The 9,332-nt window shown below is 41.9% G+C and overlaps 1 pseudogene; it reads right to left on the bottom strand.

Annotated features, from left to right (window-relative positions):
- Positions 1-6,819: 6,819 nt before the first annotated feature.
- LOC111163833 (microtubule-associated protein RP/EB family member 1 pseudogene) lies at positions 6,820-8,386 on the bottom strand (annotated as a pseudogene).
- Between the last annotated feature and the right edge of the window lie 946 nt (positions 8,387-9,332).

Here is a 9,332-nt window from a genome sequence, read left to right as displayed (position 1 = left end):
ATACATTAAAGCGGGGAGCACCTCCCTAGGGAAATTTATTCATTTCTTTATTATTCATCTGGTGAACCCTTTCCACACTCCTGCATTGTGCCAGAAGTTTTAAAGGACAATAGAGATAAATGTCGTCCGTCATTCTTGTCTTTAAGGAAGTTATAATGTGAAAGGGGTGATTATATATGTTGAATGTGGGAAATGTTTGAAGGGAGGTACAAAGAAAACATGTAGGAGATTCGGAAAATGCAGGACTACATTTTGGCAGGGAGACCGGAGAAGTCTCTGTGGAAAGGTGCTTGATCTGGGCCTGAAAGGATGGCTGGATATGAGTAGTCGGATATGGGAGAAAAAGGGCAATAATGCCTCATGGGATGATTCTTTGGCCGATGGAGGATGTGAGCTGATGGATGTTTCCTCCTTTCTCACCTCATACAGTCCTGACACATACATCATCAAGCTTCTCAGGTGGTCCATGGGATCAAGAAACACAGGCAATTAAGAAAATTGCTGGAGCAAAGGTTTCGAGATGGGAGAGCACCTACGAGTATTCTTTGAAAGCCAGTGATTCATATTTAGAAGCAAGGGAATTAAGAATAGAGAGAATCCATTATTGTTGGTGTTTAGTTTCAGCAAAGCAAACATATTAATTTTACCACATGAGGATGGTCGAACATGGACTTCAGTTCAAATCTCGATTCTGCTACCTTCTAGAACATTATTACCTTTTAATTTTTTATTTATTGCAGTTAGCTGATTTACAGTATTGCATTAGTTTCAGGGGTATAACATAGTGATCCAGTTATTAGTTTTTGCAGATTATATTCCACTGAGGTTATGAAAGGATATTGAACGTTATTATTTAAACTTTATAAGCCTCAGTTTCCTCATCTATAAAGTGGGGATAGCAATATGTCATTGAGAGGTTGAGGTGAGGATTAAATGAGATGGTATGTGTGGCCGGGATGCCTTGGATGGAAGAAGGGAAGGATGACTGTCCATACACCAGCTTTCCCAACTTTCCAGGAAAATTGTGGCTAATACAATGGCTTGGTGCACTCAACCTCTGTGCCAACGCTTTTCTCTCTCGCTTGCCTCTGCTACAGAGATTGGAAAACCAAAATAGTCAATTTGCAGAGTCCTCAACTGCCATGGCAGCTGGGGCTCCACACATGATTTAAGATTTATTGATCCTTTATCCTTGAGTTGGAACTGAATCACAAGGAGAGAAGACCATGAGCGTTTGTTTGGGAACTGAGTTCAGCGGGGAGCAAGAGAAGGGTTGTGAGCATCTCTGTTGCTGGCCTGGGTCTCGGCAGAACTGGCCTAGTCTGGGAGCTAGTGCTGTGGGGGGTGTTTTCTGATTGACTTGCTTCCAGGTTGTGGCAGATGCCTTGGAGCCGATGACTGTGGCACTGGCTTCCTGTAGGAGAAGATGGCCTGTTAATTCAGCAACTGTCTGATGATGGAAGAGGCAGCAGCTGCCTTGATGACCCAATTCTACGGTGGCATTCTGAGTTCAGCTAAAGTCTTTTCAGCCCTCCCCAATGATTTAAGAACTCTCTGTATATCTTAAGGAACTCCTTGTATTTAAACCAGCTAAAATGGACTCTGTTGTCTCTAATCGACATGATCCCTGAGTGAAACACTAGTTCTGGCCAATACAAGGTAAGTTTGCTGGTACTGCCTCTTCTGCTGCTTCTTCCTGCTTGAACACAGACACAGATTGGGGGAGTAATTCCTATCACTGAGGACAGAGCAGGAACGTGAAGGAGCCTGGTACCCTGAGGACACTGCTGAATCCCTACAGCAGCTCTGTACCACCCAGTCTTCAAGATAGAGTTAATATAACCTGCTCACAGTTATTTTAATGACTAACTGGGATAAACTACACACAGTATTGAGCCTAAACTGTGCACAGAGGAGGCATTCAATCATGGTAGCTATTATAATCATTACTCTTTGTCACCTTCTCTGTTTATGACATGGATGCTTTCCAGGACCTCTTGCCGAGTCAGGGGCTGGAATGAAGGCACAGAGAGTGTAGGGGTGGGTTCCTCCCTGGAAACTTGAAGTCCAAAAAAAAAAAAAAAAGACAGCTGCCGATGAAATATGGCTGGATCTCTGTGTGTGGCATGTTAAACATTTACCACAGGTTATATATCTCTCCATCTTTCTGAAACACTCACTTCCATTTGCTCTTCGTGTTAATGGGGTCACATGGTTTAAGTTGATTTAGCAAAGATAAGTGTTTGGAAGACTAAAGAAACCATGCCACTGCCTTTCCTGTTCAGCTGCAGAGTCAAGGGGGTAGTGGAAAAGTATTTGTTCCTTGTGGGCTTGAATCCTACTTTTGTCGTTGACTAATTTTGCTTCTTTCATTTTTTTTCTCATCACAAGAGCAATGCAGGCTCCCGCTAGCACATTCAAATGATACCCAGTGTATTAAGTAAGAGTGAAAATCTACACCTACCTCTCCGACACGTCCTGGAGAAATAGTGCTCGTGTAAGCCTTTACTGAAGCAAATCTTGCTTTGTCTTCAAGCTTCAGCCGCTGCTTTGATTGCTCATTCACATGCTGGCTCCTTAAACTCTTTTATGATGAGGTCGCACCCCACCACTTCCAACAGGCTTTCTTCTATGTATTATCATCTGAGGACTCTACTACCATTGGCTTAGCCACCTCCAAATCATCACCAGTATCGTCTAGTACTGTCTATTCTGTCCTGGACAACTTCAGGAACCATGTCAGTTTCCTTCTTTCCTTCTCAACTCCTTCTTGGCGATGCCAACAACCATATTACTCATTCACTGCAGGATACAGGCACTCATGTCTTCACCTGGTAGCACTGAGTGTGCTGTAGACTTTGTCATCGGTGTACGGCTCTGTTCCACCTTCCAGATGCCACTGCTTCCTTTTTTATTCCTTCTCCCATGCTCCTGCTCTGCTCCTATTGCCACAGAAACCTCTATATATTGGGGCCTTGGTTTTACTCTGTCTGTTGTACCTACTCTTGATTCTCTGATCAGTTGCTTCCATGCTGCCCCCCCACCACCACTCTGATGACCTTCCCACCCAACCATTGCTAGATGCCCCATATCACTCCACCCGACCCACAGAGTCTGCTTTCTCAGTTCCTACTCTTAGGGTGAAGGCACTCATGCAGAAAATGCAAAGAATTAAAAGTTCATGATGCTTGGCATCAGATGGACCCCTACCACTATCCCATCATCCTTTCAGTCTGCTCTTCCTGGTGGTTTTGACAACTCTTCTCTACTTATAGCGAATGCTCGTTCCTAACACAGCATCCTCATTCCTGTAAGAGCGCCTGGCATCTTTTTGCCCTGAGTGGAGCCAGGACGTGGTCTGAGTTTTCTTATCATCCTATTCACATCAACACACGTGTTCTTAAACCACAAACATCTTGGATCAGGCACCTCTCATGTACCACTTCAGATCCTTTCAGGCACACGTATCTTTTGTTCCAGCCACCCAACCAACTGCACATGGAGACATTCTGCCAGCACCTCCTGCCTCCCATCCTAGGACTTATCTGTTTTCACTGTGGCTTGGGACTCTGCAGGCACCCCTCGGTATCCTCATAAGTACAACCCAGAAGTGCTGGAGGGCTAATGCTTCCTGGAATGTTCTTTGACTAGTGAGGGATGCGAGCTGCTGGATAAATGCTTCCTCCTTTCTCCTCCCAGACTGGCAGTCCTGAGACGATGTCATATGGCTTCTCAAGAGGTCCATGGGATCAAGCAACTCAGTAACATATCTTGTGCAGCTTCTCACTGCTTCACTCTCTTTTACTCCTTCTTGAGATCACATGCAGATACAATAAAGGACATGCAGGTACAATTTTTCTGAGGTCCGCTCTCTGGGGAAATAGTCTGAGACACATCCTTTATTCTTCTTTCCAAATTCTTCCTTCTCTGAGCTAAAAACCAGCCCTTCCCATTTCCTGAGAGAGCTTTCTTCTACAGTGATAGCCTCACCTCTTCCAGTAAGTAGAATCTTAATAATTTTAAGAAATGTGTCCTGAGAGCTTCAAAAATCGCACTGTTTTGAGTATCTCTCATGTATGATTCCCCCCAGAAAATGGAGAGAATATCCAAGACATCATGGTGATGTTTTCAGGCACTTCAGTGGCTTTGTAAAGTACAGTTGATCCTTAAACAACATGGTTTGAACTGCGTGGGTCCACTTACATGGGGATTCTTTTTCATTAGTAAATATTATAGCACTACACGATCCATGGTTGGTTGAATCTATGGGCGGAACTGTGGAGGAGGAACTGTGGATGGGAAGATATGGAGGAACTGTGGATGCCGAGGGTCCACTTAAATTATATTAGGATTTTCTACTTCGAGGAGGGTCGGTGCCCCTAAACCCCACATTGGTCAAGCGTCACCTGGACTAAAGTAATTTGTCATAGTACATCACTGTAATAGCAACATGATCCATGAGCTTGTCTGGATCTATGAAGAAGTAGAGTTCCTACCGCTTCATGACAGTTACAGCCTATTCAGAGATTAGTAGAGAATAACAAAGCCATGATATGATACAGATGTTGGGCAGCTGGCTAGGCTTGCTCTCCAAAAAAGTGACTCACTCCTGCACAGCACTTTCACAGCAGACATGATTCCAGTGTGTGCTTTGGCAACATTTAAAAATTACTACTTGCCTTGGATCGTGGGGTCATTGACAAACAGTAAGAACCATGAGTATCAAGGTTACAAATGCCAGGGTCTATCGTACTTTCTATCTCTAAATCTGTACTGTCTGGACTTTGAACTTCGGATGTGCACAACCTCTTCAACAGGAAAAAATAAACCTTCACTTGACTTTACAGTGTCACTCAACTATGACTCTATTGTCAAATAGATCTACTGGACCTTCACTCGCCAGGTTGTCCTATGACTTTATTTTTGAATCTAGTGACTCTTTCTAAGCTTTACTAGAAAGTAAATCTTACTACTTTACTTTCTAAGCCTCTCTGTTGTATTTGACTATTAGCCAGCCTTTCCTTGGTCCTCCATTATCATCCATGGGTCTGTGATTTTTCTCTAGTGTTTACTTCATCATTCTAATCATCTCTTTCTCTTCTTTTTTTTTTTTTTTTGCGGTATGCGGGCCTCTCACTGCTGTGGCCTCTCCCACTGCGGAGCACAGGCTCCAGACGCGCAGGCCCAGTGGCCATGGCTCACGGGCCCAGCCGCTCCGCAGCACGTGGGATCCTCCCGGACCAGGGCACGAACCCGTGTCCCTGCATCGGCAGGTGGACTCTCAACCACTGCGCCTCCAGGGAAGCCCTCTTTCTCTTCTTTTATCTCTTCTTTCTCCTTCCTTTGAGCATTACCCAAAGCCCATCCTTGACTCTGATCTTCTTTTACGTTTCTTCTTCATAAATTCCAGTTCCTTGTTTCAATTATACTAAGCCCATTTGGAGAACAACTAGTCAGCACAGACGGTTAGAAATAAGAGGGCTGTCATCTTGATACTTGGTACTCCATCTTCATTTGAATGCCTCCGGAAATGAAGGGTTTACCTTCTCACACAACAGCTTTTTTTTTTTTTTTTTTTCATTTTTGGAGAGCTCTACTATGTAAAATGGTTTAGTATGTTTGTCTGAATCTATCTCCTCATAATTTTGAGACATTGACTGTTTTTCTGTCCTCCAAAGTAACATTGAAAACATTTCCCTCTTCTTTCTGATAGCCCTTAGCAATACTCTGTTGGCTTGTATTGAGGTCCTCTTAGTCACTCAGACCCCGAGTCTCAGAAGCATTTTTGATTCTTCTTTTTCCTTTAGTTCATAGAGGAAACAAGTCACTAAGTACTCAAGACTTGTTCTGAAGTTTCTCCTGCAGAAATTGTATGTTTCAAGGTAGAAGACTTAAATATTGTAAAAATAATAACATCTCAAATTAACTTACAGAGCTAATGCAATAGTGATAAAATCCCGTTGGATTTTTTTTTCAAAGGAGTAAATACAAATTTTCTGAAGTTCAAACGACATAATAAACAAAGAATATTACAAAAATGTAGAGTGATAAGGGACGATTAGCAACATGCATTATTAAAAAAAAGTTACAGTCTTTAAGGTAATGTGGTATTGACTTGGACTGATCGATGGAACAGCATGAACAACTCAGAATTATCATTTATTAAATATAAAAATGTGATATATAAAAGAAGAGAATACATATCAAAGAGGAGATTAAAGATTACTCAGCAATGATTCTGGAATCACTGGTGAGGAATTTGGAGGAAAATCCAAACTTCAAATTTACTGAATGAAGTCCATATGCGATTAGTGAATTTAAAATATAATATCATAGAAAAATAAGGAGAAAATTAATTGGATAGTGTAATTAAATCTCTGGAACACTGAGAAACTTTTTAGATATGAAGTAATTGATGGTGCAGCCACCTTGGAAAACAGTCTGAAAGTTCCTTGAAAGATAAAATGCAGAGTTACCATATGACCCAACAATTTCACTGTTAGGTGTGTACCAAAGGAAGATGAAAACACACATTCACACAAAAACTTGTACGCAGAGGTTCACAGAAGCATTATTCATAATACCCCCAAAGTGAAGACAACCCACGTTGTCTTCATCCATCAACTGACAAATGGATAAATAAAATGTGGTGTATTTATACCATGGAGTATTATTTGGCAATAAAAGGAATGAAGTACTGACACATGCTGCAATATGGGTAAACCTTAAAAACATTACCTAAGTGAAAGAAGCCAGTCTGAAAATATTACATATGGTATGGTATTTATATAAATTTATATATGGTATTTATATGGTATTTATACCATATTTATATATGGTATTTATATAAAATACCCAGAGTAGGCAAATCTATAGAGACATAAAGTGGATTGGTGGTTGCCTAGGGCTGGGGGCTTGGGGTTAAATAGGGATGAATGCTAATGCATGTGGGTTTCTTTTTGGGGTGACGAAAAGTTTCTAAAATTGACTATGGTGATGGATGCACAGTTCTGTGAATATACTAAAACCATTGAATTTTGCACTTTAAACAAGGGTATTGTATACCATATGAATTATATTTCAATAAAGCTGTTAAAAAAGTAATTGAAAAAGTAAGAAAATATCAACCTATTATAATACATTCCAAAAATATTAACCTTATCCTAAATCCTTTCTCAAATGAGATAGGAGTATATGGTATTCAAAAGGACAGAGAGATTAAATGAAGTAAGAGCTGAAAATTTTTCATTGGATTTCTTTTTTCCTTCTTATTAATGGTGGTAAAAGTCATTAAAATGTTCTGTAACCAGATTTCACTGTAGCTTACTTCAATTCAGTCTTTGCATTTCTCTATGAAGTCTCCACCTCGTAACACATCCTCCCCGGAAATCATCGTTTGCCAGGAGCACAAAGGAGAGCTCCCAAGATCAACCTCTTCATTTCTGAGGTGAACCCACTAGATGTTAATACTGTGCTGTAAGGAAAATGATCCCAACTCAAACTAATTGGAAAAAAAATAACACTGCTGCAAAGGGCACTTTAAGAAGTGCTTTTTGCTTATGGAAAGAAACCATCAAGTCCTCTAAGTATAATAAAGGAGAGTGTTTTACAGTTAAGCACGATTTGGAGTGAAGCATCCAGATGTTGCTGCTTTGCTGGTCCAGGCTGTTAATGCTCTGCTGGTCCTTCCCATGGGGCCCCTTCCTTAGGAATCACAAAGCTTCATCTGTGGTACAGAGATGCCACACTCCCAATACAGGGCAATCTTCTTCCTCATTCTCCTGGCAATCAGTTCAAAGTTCCTTAGCTTTCCAAAGTAGAAATCCTTTGCTTCTCCTACTTGTCAGCCCTTTCAATACATTCACCTGTGGCATTAATCTCACTGCTTCATAATACCCATTGCCTAAGCCAAGACCTTTTCTCCCAGCCAGAACCTGTATTAGTATTTGAGTCTAACTGGCCTCCAAGGAGCTGCACTGCTGGTTTGTTCAAACTCTAACAACAAGGGAAGATGCTCCTGATATATCTTGACCTTGTCTAGCAGCTACAGTAGGGTCATAATCTTTTCCATCGTACTCACATAAAAGTTTCCTTGAACCACTGAGCAAATTAAAATAGACTTGAAACTTTCCTTTCAATGATTTGTCCACAAGAATTATTTTGTCAACATCCATTCTCTTAAAACCTGCTTGTAATATTTTAAAATTCTGGATATATTCATGATTTGGCTTAGTTTGGAATTTCCTTTTCTTCAAGGCAGTATAACCAGGGAACAGCATATCCATTAATTGACAGTCAGCAGCCCCCATGCATAACTGTTCCATCTTTTTTGCGGCCGATTGCAGGAATCATTCATTAAAACCAGTATCACCTCTTTTTACTGGAAGCGGACTTAAAATTGGAATATGATAATGGAAGGACACCCTTTATGCTGTGAACATAGAGATATTTTAGAGATGCCACAGAAGTGGATGGCTGGTCATTTAGAAGGTGATCATGGCTCAGGATCTAGTCAAATTTTGAGGCAACAGAAGTTCCATTTTTTCAGTGAACTGGGAAGTGATCGTGCTCTGAGGAACTGGCTCAATCTACCTAAAGTCTTAGGAGACTGAAGTATAAACCTGGTGGGCATTTGACTGCCTGGGGCAGGGTACAGCTAATGAAGGGCAGGGGAAGAAAGGGGAAGGGAATGGACACCTATTAGCTTTTTTATTAACTTTGTACAGAGAGCCCAGCTAGCAAAATCTACATCCAGGAGGGAGGGGACTCTTAGGAGACCTGGGTTTAAACAGCCAGTGTAATGGTATCTGTAGGTTCATGTATCCCAGATGCGGGAACCTGCTGGGCCTAGTTCCTGAATCCCCACCAAGCCTGTGCCTTCAGCTAAGCTGGGGATCTACTGGCTGCCTGCTGAAGGGCAGGTGGCTGGAATTCACCGACAGCTAGACGGAGAGAGCCCTGGCCCAGAGGACCGGAGACTGGGGCTCCATCACCCAAGAGAGAGCGCCTGTAGCACTCAAAGTGGAGGGCTGCTCCAGCTTAGCGGTGCCATCCTTCACTTACATCCTACATTTTCGGTTAGTATTGTGCCTCAGTTATTAAATACCCACTTCCTGATATTTGCTAGTCTATGTGGGCCATGAGCATCTCTTCAGTTTCTGCTTCCAACGTTTGTAGCTGTCTGTAACCTCCATACATCCCCACAGCCTATGGATTTCTGACCAGGTACGCCACCTATTGGTGACACTGGATTCTCACAGAATCAGCCCTTAAACCCTGCTGTCCCAAAGGTTTGCCAGCAACACTTACCTTAACAAACGCTCTGTTAGAGG

Source organism: Delphinapterus leucas, chromosome 4, assembly GCF_059928025.1.
Source record: "Delphinapterus leucas isolate spDelLeu-1000000601 "Yukka" chromosome 4, BTC_Dleu_Yukka2, whole genome shotgun sequence".
NCBI lineage: Eukaryota > Metazoa > Chordata > Mammalia > Artiodactyla > Monodontidae > Delphinapterus > Delphinapterus leucas.
Note: the sequence above shows the minus strand (reverse complement) of the source record. Positions and strands in the feature narration are given on the sequence as shown.